At 35.5% G+C, this 18,681-nt stretch overlaps 1 protein-coding gene and 1 pseudogene across 3 annotated transcripts in view; one reads left to right on the forward strand and one right to left on the reverse strand.

Annotated features, from left to right (window-relative positions):
• The window catches only part of MNAT1 (MNAT1 component of CDK activating kinase), a 243,732-nt gene that overhangs the window by 83,430 nt on the left and 141,621 nt on the right, over positions 1–18,681 (reverse strand). The gene's annotated exons all lie outside the window — the stretch shown is intronic.
• On the forward strand, positions 3,064–12,448 carry LOC140850741 (ribosomal protein uL24-like pseudogene; annotated as a pseudogene).

An 18,681-nucleotide genomic window follows, 5' to 3' on the forward strand; every position in this document is an offset into this window, starting at 1 on the left:
TTAGTGGGATTGGAAAGCTAAGACAGGTGGAATACTTGGAGAAACTGAGATTTCAGCCATTTATGCAGTACAGGGATCCACAACTGCCTGCTCTGGGACAGCGGAAAGGTGGGTGGTCTGAGAGGCTTCCTACCAGCGAGAGGACTGCTGAAGGGGTGAGGTTTGCATGGAGCTTGCTGCACAGGACAAGATATAGGTGGACAAGGTTGTCTGGGCAAGCTCTTCCCAGCAGGTTGAGAAATTTCAGGAGGTTCAGGCGCCCCATTCCCTTGGCTGGATACTCAGCTCCAAGGCCCTTCACTGTAAAACGCAGCCTGCTGTGACTTCTTCCTGACCTACTGGCACAGGCTCGCAAACCGGCAATCCCTGCTCTAGTGTCAGGCCAGCCAGAGGGAAGCCCCACCTACGGCAGCTACAGATGCAAAGCACAGAGGCTTAACACTTGTGTGCTTGGGCCACTGGTTCTGACAGTGGAGACAGGCATTGAAGTCCAGAAGCAGAAAACAGCTCTTTTCTCTCAACAGGCACCAGTGCAGCTCCCCAGCGACCCACAACATCACTCCAGGGCTGAGCAGCTCCAGAGAATACAGCTTCTAGGCACTAAAGAGCACCACATACAAATATAAAACGTCAAAAGAACTTGCTTCAAACAAAAATCTAACAAACACCAGAAAAAGGGCCAAATGAAACTGAACTCACCAACCTTCCTGAGAGTTCAAAATAAAAATCATAAACATGCTCATGGAGCTACAGAAAAATATTCAAGAACTCAGGGAGGAATTGAGGAATGAGATACAAATGTTGAAGAATTCAGTATCAGAAATGAAACATACAATGGAAGGATTAAAAACAAATTAGATGAAATAGAGGAGGTGATAAATGAAATAGAAACTAGAGAACAGGAATACAAAGAAGCTGGGGGACAGAGAGAAAAAAAGGATCTCTAGGAATAAAGAATATTGCAAGAACTGTGTGACCAATCCAAACAAAACAATATTCACGTGATAGTGGTACTAGAAAAAGAGGAGAGAGAAAAAATGATAGAAAGTGTCTTTGAGGAGGTAATTGCTGAGAGCTAGGAGATAGTCTCTTGGGCTATGGAGGTGCACAGATCTCCCAACACAGGGGACCCAAGGAAGATAATACCAAGACATATAATATTAAAATGGCAAAGATCAAGGATAAGGGCAGATTTTCAAAAGCAGCTAGAGAGAGAAAAAAGATCACATACAAAGGAAAATGCATCAGGCTATCATTAGACTTCTCAACAGAAACCCTACAGGCCACAAGGGAGTAGCATGATATATTTAATGCAATGATGTACCAAGAATACTCTACTCAACAAGATTATCATTTAAACTTGAAGGAGGGATTAAGCAATTTCCAGATGAGCAAAATCTGAGAGAATTTACCTCCCCAGAACCACCTCTACAGTGCATTTTGGAGGGACTGCTATAGATGAAAGTATTTCTAAGGCTAAATAGCTGTCACCAGGGAAAATAAAACCACAGCAAAGAAAGTGGAACAATTAATTGCTAAGCAGATGCAAAAATCAAATCAACTACCCCCAAAGTCAATCAAGGAATAGACAAAGAGGTACAGAATATGATACCTAATATATCAAGAATGGAGGAGAAAGAAAAAGGAGGAAAAAAAGAAACAACCTTTAGGTTGTGTTTGTAACAGCATACTAAGTGAGTTAAATTAGACTGTTAGATAGTAAGGGAATTACCACTGAACCTTTGGTAACCACAAATCTAAAGGCTGCAATGGCAATAACTAAATACCTATCGATAATCACACCAAATGTAAATGGTCTGAGTGCACCAATCAAAAGACAGAGTCAAGATTCAAGATGGTGACATGAGAGGTGAGACAGAGAACTCCTTCCAAAAGCACTGATAGTAAAAAAATATAGTTAATACAACTAACCCTAAAACAGCAACAGGAAAGAAGCCTGAACCAGACTGAAAACAGACCTCACGAACATAGCAGACCTCACAAAACACGGTAACATACCAAAGCCTTGATTTGGCAGGACCCAAGCCTTTCCCACACCCCAGCTCACGGGCAGGAAGAAGAGAAACAGAGCGGGGAAGGGGTGGAAGCCTGGGACTGGTGAACACCCAGCCCTGGAGATGGGCTTGCAAGTAGAAACCTACACTATGTGGTGCTCTTGAGGTTGGTGAGCTGGGACAGGTAGAGTGCTTGAGAGACAGATTCCAGCCATTTGTGGAGGATGGGATCCACACCCGGCCACTCTGGGACAAGGGAAAGGCAGGCAGTCTAAGAGGCTTCCTAGCAGCAAGAGGGCAGCTGAAGGGGCGGGATTTATACAGAGCTTGCTACACAGGAGAAGGGAGTGGTGGACAAGGTTGTCTGGGTGCCCTCTGCCCAGCAGGTTGGGAACTTTAAGCAGCTGAAGGGTCCCTATCCCCCTGGCTGCCTACTCAGCTCAGAGGCCCCTCACTGTGACACGTAGCCTGCTGAGCCTTCCTCCTACCCTGCTGGCACCGGGTCACAAACCAGCAGTCACTACACTGGCATCAGGCCAGTCAGAGCTAGAAATGCAAAGCACAGATGCTTACACCTGTGTGCTTGGCCCACTGGCTCTGACACTGGAGACAGACACGGCATACTGGAATCAGGAAACAGATCTTTCCTCCCCCCAGGTACCAGCTCTGCTCCCCTACGACCCCCAACCTCACTCTAGAGGCTGAATAGCTCCAGAAACTGGAGCTTCCAGGACTAGAGGGCACCACACAGAAATATGAAATGTCAAAAGAACATGGTTCAGACCAAAATCTCACAAATTCCAGAAAAAGGGCTAAATGAAACTGAACTCATCAATCTGCCTGAAAGAGAGTTCAGAATAAAAATCATAAACATGCTCATAGAGGTACAGAAAAATATTCAAGAATTCAGGAATGAATTTGAGTCAGAGATTCAATCATTAAGAAATTCCATATCTGAAATGAAACATAAAATGGAGGTATTTAAAAGCAGATTAGATGCAGTAGAAGAGAAGGTAAATGGAATAGAAATTAGAGAAGAGGAATACAAAGAAGTGAGGCACAGAGAGAAAAAAGAATCTCTAAGAATGAAAGAACATTGAGAGAACTGTGTGACCAATCCAAACGGAACAATATTAGCATTATAGGGGTACCAGAAGAAGAAGAGAGAGAAAAAGGGATAGAAAGTGTCATTGAGGAGGTAATTGCTGAAAACTTCCCCAATTTGGGGAAGAAGATAGTCTCTCAAGTCATGGAGGTACACAGATCTCCCAACACAAGTGATCCAAGGAAGACAATATCAAGACATATAATAATTAAAATGGCAAAGATCAAGGATAAAGACAGGCTTTTAAAAGCAGATAGAGAGAGAAAAAAGATCACATACAAAGGAAAACCCATCAGGCTATCATCAGATTTCTCAACAGAAACCTTACAGGTCAGAAGAGAGTGGCATGATATATTTAATGCAATGAAGTAGAAGGTCCTTGAACCAAGAATGCTCTACCCAGCAAGGTTATCATTTAAATTTGAAGGAAGGATTAAACAATTTTCAGATAAGCCAAACCTGAGAGAATTTACCTCCCACAAACAACCTCTACAGTACATTTAGGAGGAATTTCTATAGATGGAAGTCTTCCTAAGGCTAAATAGATGTCACCCAAGGTATAGACAAAGAGTACAGAATATGATTCATAACATACAAAGAACGGAGGAGAAAGAAAAAGGAGGGAAAAAAAAGAGTCTTTAGGTTGTGTTTGTAGTAGCATACGAAGTGTGTTAAATTAGACTGGTAGATTGTAAGGAAGTTACCCTTGAACCTTTGGTAACCACGAATCTAAAGCCTGCAATGGCAATAAATACATACCTATCGATTATAACCCTAAATGTAAATGGTCTGAATGTACTAATCAAAAGACCTAGAGTCACTGAATGGATAAAAAAACAAGACCCATCTATATGATGCCTACAAGAGACTCACATCAACCTAAAGACATACACATACTAAAGGTAAAGGGATAGAAATCATGCAACTAATAGGGAGAAAAAAGCAGGAATTGCAGTACTTGTATCAGACAAAATGGACTTCAAAACAAAGAAAGTAACAAGAGACAATGAAAGACATTACAAAATGATAAGGGGTCACTCCAACAAGAGGATATAACTATTATAAATATCTATTCACCCAACACAGAATCACCTATATATGTGAAACAAATACTAACAGAATTAAAGGGGGAAATAGAATTCAATGCATTCATTTTAAGAGACTCCAACACACCACTCAGTCCAAAGGACAGATCAACCAGGCAGAAAATAGGTAAAGAGACAGAGGCACTGAACAATGTATTAGAAGAGATGGATCTAACTGACATCTACAGAACACTCTATCCAAAAGCAACAAGATACACATTCATCTCAAGTGCACATGGAACATTTTCAAAAATAGATTATATACCAGGCATCAAAAAGAATCTCAGTAAATTCAAAAAGATTGAAATTGTATTAACCAGCTTACAGATCACAAATGTATGAAACTAGAAATAAATTACAAAAAGAAAATGAAAAAGCCCACAAACACATGGAGGATTAATAACATGCTCCTAAATAATCAATGGATCAATGAACAAATAAAAACATACATCAAGCAATATATGGAGACAAATGAGAACAATAATTAAACACTGCAAAATCTGTGGGATGCACCAAAGGCCGTGCTAAGAGGGGAGTTATATTGCAATACATGCCTATGTCAGGGAAGAAGAACAATCCCAAACGAACAGTCTGAACTCACAATTAATGAAACCAGAAAAGGAAGAACAAATGAGGCTCAGAGACAGTAGAAGGAGGGATATAATAAAGATTAAAGTAGAAATAAATAAAATTGAGAAGAATAAAACAATAGAAAGAATCAATGAAAGCAGGAGCTGTTTCTTTGAGAAAATAAACAAAATAGATAAACGCATAGCAGACTTATCAAGAAAAAAGAGAGCCTATACACATAAACAGAATGGAAATGAGAAAGGAAACATTACTACAGACAACACAGAAATACAAAGACTTGTGAGAGAATACTATAAAAAATTACATGCTAACAAATTGGATAACCTAGAAAAAATGGACAACTTTCTAGAAAAGTACAACATTCCAAGGCTGACCCAGGAAGAAACAGAAAATCTTAATATACCAATTACAAGCAAAGAAATTGAATTCATAATAAAAAATCTACCTAAGAACAAAATACCTGTACCAGATAGCTTCACTGCTGAATTTTATCAAACATTTAGTGAAAACCTAATACCCATCCTCCTTAAAGGTTTCCAAAAGTAGAAGAGGAGGGAATACTCCCAAACTTACCTACAAGGCTAACATCACTCTAATACCAAAACCAAGCAAAGATCCTACCAAAAAACAAAATTACAGACCAATATCCCTGATGAACATACATGCAAAAATACTCAACAAAATATTAGCAAACTGAATTCAAAAATGCTTCAAAAAGATCATCCATCATGATTGAGTGGGATTCATCCAGGGATTCAAGGACAGTACAACATTAAAAAATCCATCAACATCATCCACCACATCAACAAAAAGGAGGACAAAAACCACATGATCATCTCCATAGATGCTGAAAAAGCATTTGACAAAATTCAACATCCATTCATGATAAAAACTCTCAACAAAATGGGTATAGAGGGCAAGTACCTCAACATAATAAAGGCCATATATGACAAATCCACAGCCAACATCATACTTAACAGTGAGAAGCTGAAAGCTTTTCCTCTAAGAATGGGAACAAGACAGTGATACCCACTCTCCCCACTGTTATTCAACATAGTACTGGAGGTCCTAGCCACGGCAGTCAGACAACACAAAGAAATACAAGGCATCCAGATTGGTAAGGAAGAAGTCAAACTGTCCCTGTTTGCAGATGACATGATATTGTACATAAAAAACCCTAAAGATTCCACTCCAAAACTATTAGAACTAATATCTGAATTCAGCAAAGTTGTGGGGTACAAAATTAATACACAGAAATCTGTTGCATTTCTATACAGTAACAAGGAACTAGCAGAAAGAGAAATCAGGAAAACAATTCTATTCGTAATTGCATCAAAAAGAATAAAATACCTAGGAATAAACCTAACCAAGGAAGTGAAAGACTTATACTGTGAAAACTACAGGACAGATTCAGTGCAATCCCTATCAAAATGCCAACAGCATTCTTCAACAAACTGGAACAAATAACTCTAAAATTCACATGAAACCACAAAAGACTCCAAAGTGTAAAAGCAATCCTGAGAAGGAAGAATAAAGCAGGGGGAATTACATTCCCTGACTTCAAGCTCTACTACAAAGCCACTGTAATCAAGACAATTTGGTACCGACACAAGAACAGAACAATAGACCAATGGAACAGAATGGAGAGCCCTGATATAAACCCAAGCATATATTGTCAATTAATATACGATAAAGGAGCCGTGGATATACAATGGGGAAATGACAGCCTCTTCAACAGCTGATGTTGGCAAAACTGGACAAATACATGTAAGAGAATGAAACTGGATTATTATCCAACCCCATACACAAAAGTAAACTCAAAAAGGATTAAAGACCTGAATGTAAGTCATGAAAGCATAAAACTCTTAGAAAAAAACATAGGCAAAAATCTCTTGGACATAAACATGAGCAACTTTTTCCTGAATGCATCTCCTCGGGCAAGGCAACAAAAATCAAAAATGAACAAATGGACTCTATCATGCTAAAAAGCTTCTGTACAGTAAAGGACACCATCAGCAGAACAAAAAGACATCCTACAGTATGGGTGAATTATTCGTAAATGACATATCTGACAAGGGGTTAACATCCAAAATATATAAAGAACTCACATGCCTCAACACCCAAAAAGCAAATAACCCTATTAAAAATTGGGTGGAGGATATGAACAGACACTTCTTCAAAGAAGATATTCAGATGGCCAACAGGCACATGAAAAGATACTCCACATCACTAATCATCCGAGAAATGCAAATTAAAGCCATAATGAGATATCACCTCACACCAGTTAGGAATGGCCAACATCCAAAAGACAAACAACAACAAATGTTGGTGAGGACGTGGAGAAAGGGGAACCCTCCTACACTGCTGGTGGGAATGTATATTAGTTCAACCATTGTGGAAAACAGTATGGAGGTTCCTCAAAAAACTAAAAATAGAAATACCATTTGACCCAGGAACTCCACTCCTAGGAACTTACCCAAAGAAAACAACTCAGATTCAAAGACATATGCACTCCTATGTTTATTGCAGCACCACTTACAATAGTGAAGAAATGGAAGCAACCTAAGTGTCCATTAGTAGATGAATGGATGAAGATGTGGTACATATACACAATGGAATACTATTCAGCTATAAGAAAGAAACAAATTCTACCATTTGCAACAACATGGATGGAGCTAGAGGGTATTATGCTCAGTGAAATAAGTCAGGCAGAGAAAGACAAATACCAAATATTTTCTCTCATTTGTGGAGTATAACAAGGAAGCAAAACTGAAGGAACAAAATAGCAGCAGACTCACAGACTCCAAGAAGGGACTAGTGGTTACCGAAGGGGAGGGGTAGAGGCTGGAGGGTGGGGAGGGAAGGAAAAGGGGATCATGGTTGGTGCACATGGTGTATGTGGGGTCACGGGGAAGTCAGTGTAGCTCAGAAAAGACAAACATGGACTCTATGGCATCTTACCACACTGATGCGCAGTGACTGCAACGGGTATGGGGGCTACTCAATAATAAGGGTGAATGTAATAATCACATTGTTTTTGTTGTGAAACCTTCATAAGAGTATATATCAATGGTACCTTAATAAAAAATAAACAATAAAAAAACAAAACATGAAAATAAATAAGTAAAAGACTTTATCCAGAATGCTACTGACTTGTGAAATATAAACTATAATCTCACAGTGAACCTGTGTTAAATAAATTACTGACAAAGACAATTTTGGTCTCTGAGCATAATTTGCCTAAAACAAAGCAAAATCTAAGTCTCCACATTCTTCTGAAAGCAATATGACCAAATATATAGAGAATTTATTTTTATGATTATTAAATTAACATTATGTTTGGGGTGTTACAGAAACCCATCACACAGTATCCTATCCTCAGGGCCAACTCTTATCAGACAGTTGCACACCTAGTATTGGACAGCCAATCATTTTCTACCATACCTGCTCCTCTATCTAACAAAATTAATCTGTAATAATCATGAAACGAAAAATAATAGCAATGCCGAAGACACACAGATAATGAGATTTTTTTTACGGGATTTTTTCCACAGAATTATGCCTTTTTTATGGGATTTTTTCCACAGAATTATGCCAGTAAAAAGAATTTTAATGTAAAGTAAAAATAAAATATACATCATAAAAGAGGTAAAGTAATGGATTAAAATACCCATTAATTTTATTAATTTAATTTTTGAGAACAAGAAAATATTTATAAGTATATAATCGACAGTGTGACATTAGAGTTTCCGAGTTTGACTTCTGCAAGTTTGTTAAGGAATTCATTAAAATTGAAATTGTCTGCATATTCATCTTCAATGGTTAATAGAGTCAGATTTGTCAATTTATCTTTGCTCATAATCAACTGAAGAATATTTTTTGTTAATTTTAATTTCCAGTTTCTTTCTTGAAGCAACAGATACCCAAATAACTAGGAAATATCTTAGTGAGATGGGTGAGTTTGACAGTTTCATAAAATACCTATTTCACCATAAATTCCGGAAACTGCAATACTGTTCATGTCTTTGTTCTTCAGGATTGATTCTAGCAACTTTCAGATGTCTCCCAGTTGAAAAGCTTTAAATACAGACAAATGCTCCAGGAACTTAAGTTCTATTTCTTCATCTTTATAGTCACTGGACTATCCCTGTTTACTTCAAACCTACTGCTTAAACTCAGGAATATACAGTGCCACAGGAGAGCTGGAAGTATAAACTTTGCTAGAAAAGAGACAGAAGGATTCTAAAACCTTATAAACTTCTCTTGAGTAAGGCTAAATGTAGCAGAGTTAATTGGTGTTGTGGGAGAGGGGCTGGAATATGGAACTGAAATAACACTGGGAGTTCTCTGAATTCACTTCTTTGGATAATACAATGTTATTAAAGAACAAAAAATAAAGACATGCTAATTGGAAGCTTACATGTATATTATTAAATTCAAAAGTAAAACAATTGTTTAGAACTTGGACCAACAAAAGATTTTTTCAGGAAGGAGTATTTGAAAATTGACATTGTTTAAAACTGCTAGTACAAGATGATAGAAAAACTGACTTTTAATTGCCTTTATTATTTTTTTAATTCTCTACAGATAAGTTAACCTCTTATTGCAGGCACCCAGGACAAACCATTACTACCACGCTGCCTTTACTAAACCTCTATTATCAGGTCACCTTTACCTATACTCTAACCCAAAAGCTTGTGAGTCACTATTTCCAGGTCAATCCTATTTTCCTCATCAAACAGCAACAATACTGAATGGAGACTGAGAACTTGGCTTATGCTTTAAGTAGAATAGTTTTATTTTCATTTTTTAAAGAACATAATCAAGGAAAGTTGCTAAACAATAATCTAAAAGCACAATAAAAATAAAGCTAATTCAGACTTTGAAAGCTCTGTATATGGCAAGTCCATATGGTACAACAGAGAAACTAACCTGAGTCTGGGAATCTAGCCCTAGCTTTGCACTAACCAGTGATATGACACCAGCACAAGAGTTTTCTTCTCTGGCCTCTCCCATATTAAACACATGACAGTTTGCTCTCCTGTAAAAGAGGAGAATTACACAGACTATCTCTAGGGCTTTTTTCCCAGCATTTGTAATATGTTGAAAGCATATTTTTTAACAATAATATCTGGTAAATAACAGAACTTAAAGCAATTGGCACAACTATGTTGCCTCCCCTATTCTGCCTTATCACAGTAAATGGCAGCTCTGTTGCTCAGATACATGGCAACTTTTTCATAACTCCCACATGCAATCCATCAAAAATGCTCTACATTGCTATTAAAATTATATCTATAATATGAGCACACTTTCTCAGCAACTACACTGCTACCATTTTACTATGACCTACCACTAGATTAACCGGATTGCTACAAGTTTTCTTTCTTTTGCCCAATCCATTCTCCCATATTAGACCTTTCTAAATGTAAGTCTTATGACACACCTCTGTTCAAAATTCTCCTGACTTCCTACCTCTTTCAAAGTAAAAACCCAAGTCTTGAACATTATCTAAAAAAACACTCCATCCTTTTGTGGCCATCACTGAAAAATCAGCAGCTAAAATGAGGTTTGAACCCTTTGCGACTTCTGACTGAAGCAAGAACCATAAAAGGCATTTCAAAGCACCTTCCCACGTTCACAGGAAGATTATGTATTCCCCTTTTTCCTAAGAGCTGAGATAAAAGTATAATGCTAAATCCATGAGTTGCAGGTTGTGCAAGGACTCTACAGGTTAAGCAAATTGGCAAAGTAGTCCAGTTTTACAGGAAGAAATACATCATTGACATTGAACGAGTACAAGGAAAGAAGGCAAATGGCACAACTGTCCATGTGGGCATTCACCCTTGCTAAACTAAAACTGGACAAAGACCAGAAAAAGATCCTTGAATGTAAAGCCAAATCTCACCAAGTAGGAAAGGCAAAGGGTAAATATAGAAAAAAAGAATTGAGAAATGCAAGAATGAAATAATTGTACATAAAACTGTTAAAATGAAAAAAAAAATCCTCCATGATCTAACTGGGCCACATTCCTACTTACATAAAAACCTGCTACCACAATGAACTCTCACCTCACTTCCTACCATTTGCCAAATCACTCTGCTCCAGACAGGCCTCCTCTCTTTTCCAAATATACACTCCTACCTCAGAGGTTCTGTACTTATTTAACAGTTCCAACTTACTCTCTCCATGACAATCATGATACCAGATCATTTAGCTTCTTTGTTTAATGTCTGTTCAAATATCATCCTATGAAAGATTCCATCAGAACCTGTAAAAGAGCAGTCTACTCCAATCACTATATACTCTTTTAGCCTACAATTTTTGCTTTCAAAGTAATTTCCATCTAACAGACTCATTAATGTATTTTTTATTGTTGGTTTCACCCCAGTAGAATATAAGCTCCATGACAGATGTTTTCTGTTTTGCTCACTGTTTTCTCAGCACCTGGAAGAGTTAACTGGCACACAGTAGATGCTTCATAATCAAGTCAGTGATAATAGGATGAATAACAAAAGCAAGGCAACTGCTAAATAATCAACTGTTTTCTTAATGTTAATGAGTAACAACTATGAGGTTTCATTTCCCAATGGAAATAATTACATATAGATACACAGAGTCTATTGAATTTTATAGTGATTTGGGAGTAAAACTGACCAAATTTCAATAATACACAGAACTTGTTTTTTTAGGGTCCTGTAAAAATCTGAATTAAAACTATTTCATTGTAATAATTTTTAGTTATAATTTTATTAATAAACTAAATAGTTTATTTAGTGCTGCTTTTCTTTCTGAGGTTAAATTTGGAACATTTTTTAAAATCAATATTGTGATTTAATACTCTTAAAGTCCTTACTACAAAAGACTATTCTGGAATCAACTGCATAATTACATTTCCTCAGTGACCTTGCAATCTCGTGAGCATTTACTCTAGACTAAACAGCCTCACTCAGCTGCCCTATGTCTGACTATCGATGAAAGAAGCTTGTTTGACAACTGCTTCAAGCAGAAACTTATTTTTTTCCATGACTGCATAAAAAGATTTAAAACTTACCAGACTAGAGACAGACTATAACTTTAAAGCACACAGTTTCATGTTAGATATGAGTTGATTTCTAATTCAAATGTCAACAAAAACAGATACTGAAGATACTTTGCTGTCACAGCCAGCAAAAAAAGTTAACTTAGTAATACTTTCATGATTATGACAAAGTGTAATATATATCATATATTATATACACATATATATATCAGTCTTTCTTTTGAGTTTTGGATTTTTCCATATTATGTGATTTTTCTGGTGCCCCTAAGACTTTTTCTAAAACTAATTATATACTTAAATGGATAGCATCAAAAGTAAATATAAAACAAAATGAACACCTTTTCTCCATTCTTAGGCAATCCATGTATAATATATCAACAGGTAAAGACCTTCACCAAAAAACAGAAACTTCTTCAATATGACTTAAAAAAAATACTTCTTTAACTAACATAAGAAAAATCACTTTAACAGCCAACATGATTCCTAATGATGAAACACTTGAAGCATTCACACAAAAAAAATCAGAAACAAGAAACTGCAGTTATCAGAATTGTGTAACACCACAAGTTCTAGCCAAATGCAATAAAATATGAAGTTGATGTCAGAGATAAAGCACTCAAAAGAAAAAATTCATTTATTCAGATGACTGACTTCCAAATAAAATCCTGGATATTCACCTAATAAAATAATAAAAATTATTCAAGTTCAGCAAAGCAGATACAAAATTAAAATATTTTGTACCTAAAACAGAAATGGAAGACACAGTTAGAAAGCATGAAACCAATTTTATAACAGTATTACAAGTATGATACAATGAAAATTAATTTCTAATGTGTAAGATATATGAAAATAATACATTTTACCCCCATTTTTTCCTAATCAGTTTATAACTTTAAAGCAATTCAGATAAAACCCCAAAAGGAGTGTTTGGTCGTTATCCAGGGGCTGATACCAATGGCCGTGTCTTCGTTAAGTTGTTGTTGGGTTTTGGTTTGTTCTGTTTGTTTAATTACTTGTTTCACAGTATTTATTAAGAAAGTTTTCAAATGTACAGAAAACTTGAAAGAATTGTAGAGAGTGCTGTGTTGCTTTGTCCAACAAAATTTAACTGAAATAAAAAATGTATACAAATGCTAGTAAGAGCACTTTGAAAAAGATAAGTAGCATAAGAAGACTTGTTCCGTCTGTGGTAGGCAGAATTCTGAGTTGGCTGCCAAGATTCCTACCCTCTTGTGTGCATCCTGTGTAATTCCTTCCCCATAGATATGATAGATTTCACTCCTGAGATTATAATATATGGCAAAAGGGATTTTGCAGATATAATGAAGATCTCAGATTGGTTGACTATGAGTTAATAAAAAAGGAAATTATATAGTGGGTCAGATTTAAGATAGGAGCCTTTAAAAAGGAAGATATTCAAAGAGATTTTCTCCTGTTACTACTGAAGATGGAAGCCACTATGAGTTCTACAGCTGCAGGGAACCTATTTTGCCAATAATATGCATGACCTTTTAAGACTAACCTCAAGCCTCACTTACATGGAACCACAGCACCTGCTGACACTTTGATTTCAGCTATGTGCAACCTGAGTAGAAGATCCAGGTAAACCATGCCCAGACTGCTAATTCACAGACACTGATAGTAGTTAATGACATAAAAACGGATGTTATTTAAAGCACCATAAATATGTGGTAATTTGATATTCATCAACAGAAAATAAATAGACTATTAATGTTAAAACATGATGAATTTAAATTAACAATGTGATTTTGTTTAAAAAAAACTGAAATACAAATTAATGGAAAACAAACGGCAGCAGAGAAAAAGTTCTAGTATATTAATGAAACATATCAATGGAGAAAAGAATGATTACTGAATAAATTATTTGGGGCCACTTATTTTGAAAAAACAGAGTAAAGATTCTTTTACATCCCCTTACCACAAAATAAATTCCAGATGGATTAAGTGATTAAAAGTAAAAACTGAAGCTCCACAGAAGTTGGAATATAAATAATTTATATAAAGTTTTGTGTTGGTTTAGGACTTCCTGCATAGAACAACAGAAACCTAACAGGGCATCATCAATATATTTTACTGCTCAGAGATTGAAAGTACTTCACATCATAAACAATATAATAAAATTTAACATTTCAAGGGGCTGCTATTACTCTTACTATATGGCTGACTCATATACATAAATAAGGAAAACCATTCTACCCCAATAGAAAAGGGGACAAGGGGCATAAACAGAAAAATCATGTGTACAGAGGAAAAGAGGGAAAGAAATTACTGAGGGAACTGTGCCACAAATATAAAAGCAAAGAGCCTTCTAAGGAAATTAAACAACACCTGTAATGGCACAAAAATGTGTGAGATGGCATGAAGTTCTTAAGAAACACCAAATAAGAGATGGGCAGGGCACTCAGCTATGAAGGTAGATAGGGGTCAGATTATACAGGTGATGATGAGCCACTGAAAGATATTAATAACAGAGACACATGACCAGACTGATGTATTATAAAGCTTTCTCTGTCAACAATGAGGAAGGGCTAAAGAAGGGAGAAAGTTTTAACAAAAAATTTGTTAGAACATGTTCAACATCTCATCTCATTCTTGATATATAAAGTCTCAATTCATCAATTTTTAAGAGCAAAAGAATGGTCATGAAAAGTATCTCCACAATAACTGTGAAGGTGAATCTTCTACTTTGGGGGAACCATACTCTATCCTATTCCCTCAGGAAGGAAAACTTTCAATTGTTTTGCCAATAATAGTAATGGGATTTCTGACAGGTTTGGTTACTTTTGCTAAGCAAATTGTTTTTTAACAATATAGTCTATGATCACACAAGAAAGCAAAACTGATAAGTGCTTACATAAAAAAAAAAAGGGAATAAACCTAACCAAAGAGGTGAAAGACCTGTACTCTGAGAACTATAAGACACCGATGAAAGAAACTGAAGAAGACACAAATAAGTAGAGAGCTATCCCATGCTCATGGATAGGAAAAATTAATATAAGGAAAATGGCTATCCTGTCCAAAGCAACTTATAGACTCAATGCAATCCTATCAAAATACCAATGGCATTTTTCAAACAAATTTAGAACAAAGACTCCTGAAATTTATATGGAACCACAAAAGACCTAAAATTTATATGGAACCAAAGCAATCTTTGGAAAGAAGAACAAAACTAGGGGTATTATGCTCCCTGATTTCAAGCTATACCACAAAGTGATTAAAACTGTGTGGTACTGGCACAAGAACAGATACATAGACCAATGGTACAGAATAGAGAGTTCAGAAACAAACCCACACATACATGATCAATTAATATATGTCAAAGAAAGCAATAATATACAATGGGGAAAAGGCAGTCTCTTTAATAAATGGTGTTGGGAAAACTGGACAATTGCATACAAGAGAATGAAAATAGATCACTGGCTTATACCATCAACATAAATTTGAAATGGATTAAAGACCTAAATGTAAGCCATGAAGCCATAAAATTGTTAGAAGAAAACATAGGTAGGAATCTCTTGACCATCAGTATGATTAATTTTTTTCTTTGTATGTCTCTTCGGGCAAGATAAACAAAAGCAAAAATAAGTAAATGGGATTACATCAAACTAAAAATTTCTGCATTGCAAAAGAAACCATCAACAAAATGAAAAGGTAACTTACTATGTGGGAGAACATATTTGCAAGTGACTTACCCAATATGGACTAACATCCAAAATATATAAAGAACTCACACACCCCAACACCAGAAAAACAAATAATCCAATTAAAAAATGGGCAGAGGACCTAGATAAACATTTTTCCAAAAAGATAAATGGCCAAAAGGCAAGTGACAAGATGCTCAACAGCATCAGTCATCAGGGAAATGAACATCAAAACAACCAAAATACCTCACACCAGTTAGAATGTCCACTATCCAAAAGACAAGAAATAACTAGTGTTGGCAAGGATATGGAAAAAAGGGAACTGTCCTACACTGTTGGTCAGAATATAAATTGGCACAGCCACTATGGAAAGCAGTATGGAGGTTTCTCAAAAACTAAAAATAAAAATACCATACAACCCAGCTATCCCACTTCTGGGAATTTACCTAAAGAAAACAAAATCTCTGATTTGAAAAGATACATGAACTCCCATGTTTACTGCTACATTATTTACAATAGTCAACATATGGAAGCAACCCAGATGTCCACTGATAGAAGAATGGATAAAGAAGATGTGGTACATATACACAATAGAGTATTACTCAGCCATAAAAAAGGAAATCTTACCATTTGTGACAATAAGGATGGACCTAGAGGGTATTATGCTAAATGAAATAAGTTAGATAGAGAAAGACAAATACCACATGGTTTCATGTATTTGTGAAATCTAAAAAATAAAACAGCAAAAAACAGAAAGACCCATAAATACTGACAACAGACTGTTGGTTACCATCAGGAGGGAGGTGGGAAGATGTATGAAATACAAACTTCAAGCTATAAAATGAATTAGTCATAGGGATGAAAACACAACATAAGAGAATATAACCAATAATATATTAGTATGGTAAGGGGGATAACTATACTTACTGTGCTGAGAATCTAGCAATGTATATAATTATTGAGTCACTGTGTTATACATCTGAAACCTATATGATATTGTATATCAACTATATTCCAACAGAAGAAAGGAAGGAAAGAGGAAAGGAATGGGCTGGAAGTTGAAATAAATTACTAAAATCCATGGAGGTCAACCACAAAAAAAAAAATTGATAGGTGCTCATGGAGATCAAACAAGAAACTCTTCTAATTATCATTAGTTTCTATCTAGTTAACTGAGTTAATTCAATATTATCATTACTACCACAATTTTTTTCACTACTGATTATGTAATAATTGCTAAGTAATCTTATGATCTGGTTAGGAAAGATTCAAGATATTATACTACTATAATAGTTCAAATCTATTTTCTAAAGCTATTAGAATTGATGGAACAGAACTTAAATCAGTTAACAGAAAAGACAGTAATGAACATGTGCTTTGGGCTACATCTACCACAAGAAACATACTGAAATTCCACAGGAAATGAAGAGTAAATTTTTTTCTACAGACTTTTAGTAACAAATGGCTCCATTTAAATTCATAAATAAGGGCAAATGACAAATACACATCTTATTTAAGGATCATGTTATTTTATAAAACATGTTTTCCTTATTTCTATGTAAGCCTATAAATGAACAGCTCATATTAAATATATCGCTTCTGCTTAAAACAGCAGTGATATCTGATTAAATAGTTTAATATACATGAGTAAAACTGATAAATACTCATAATTTTTAGTAGTTTAGGGAATAACTATTCTTTGGGTGGAAGGTAATAAAATGTTAACTTTTCACAGAGCCAGTAATTATTTGAAAAACAGTCTCATAGTGCCAATCAGTGAGACTTTACTAAACTAACACTAAAGCCTCAGTCTAGGGAATTTCAATTAACAGTTAAGTTTTCCCAACGCTTTCTCCCACTAGCACAAAATTAATAAAACATGTCTACATATTGCCTTAAGCAAACTAGAGTACTGCCAATGCAATGTGAACTGTAATTATACATTCATAACAATATCCTGAATGAGAAATTCTTATTCTTCATCTGATTCCCAAGTGTAACTAACTTCACAAGATATCAGTGAAAACCACCTAATATCGCATGTCAATATACTTTTGATTTCATCCTTTATCAGTTATACATGAAGACAAAAATGTAGTTCTTAGAAGACACAATGCTTCCCAACCCTTTTATCTCCCACTCCCAAATATATATATAATTAAATTTATTTTGAAAGTGCCTATATCCGCAGTTTTGTACCAACTAAAGTGAAGCTACAAAGTGCATTATTCATAACTTCATCATGTTTTAAACTAGATATAAGAAAATGGAAATGAGGGAACTTATTCTCTATTTGTCCCTAGAGAAATGGAACTTTTTCTCTCTGTAGGATAACTTCTTCCTTCTGTAGGGTAACACAATATAAAAATGGAAATTTTCTTGTAATAGGAAAAAAAAGCAGAAGTTAGGTAATTGGGGAAGTGGAAAAGCCTATTGTAAAAGTCTTATTAGATGCAATCTTCTAGCAAAGATGTGACCAATTCTTAGGACAGATGTGTTAACTACTACACTTTTAGTCAACTGAAATTTACATTCCTTGTACCTTAAGAACAGCACCTTTAAGGATACCAAATCATTCTTTGAAAAGTCACTTCACAGACCAACTTTTTCAGTCTCTGTGTACATGTTTATGAAAATTAATTAGGCAAAAGTATACTCTCAGATCTAGAAAGTTCTCTTTAATGAGAAAAAATAAGAAAGCATATAGTTTCAAATAATTCCAGAAAAGAAAACCAGTAGCATAATAAATCAATTTAGGATTTGTTTTGGCAAATATTTAAATATGAGATCACAACATATCACCAAGGAGACCACTTGAGCTAATCCTGGCTCCAAAACAGCTCCAAACTGTCATATGGAATTCAATCCCAGTCTCAAGGTACAGGGCTAAAGGAAGATATGTGATACATTCTATTTTCCGAAATAGTTCTACATCAACAAAAAGTCAATGTTTCTTTAGCAGTTCTGGTATCACTACAGAGAATGTAGAAATTCTTCCACTACTTAGGCAGAGACGGCTAAAAGAAACTGTTACAGTCAAGTCTCTTGCTTTACATACATACATGTTTATTTGTAATCAGAAGAATTTGCCTACTTAACTGTTGTGCATATAGAATATATGTATAATCTTTATTGACATAGATAAAAGTCTACTTCTAGAAATATGGAACTAAGTGTACTC

Source organism: Manis javanica, chromosome 8 (genome assembly GCF_040802235.1).
Source record: "Manis javanica isolate MJ-LG chromosome 8, MJ_LKY, whole genome shotgun sequence".
Classification (NCBI taxonomy): domain Eukaryota; kingdom Metazoa; phylum Chordata; class Mammalia; order Pholidota; family Manidae; genus Manis; species Manis javanica.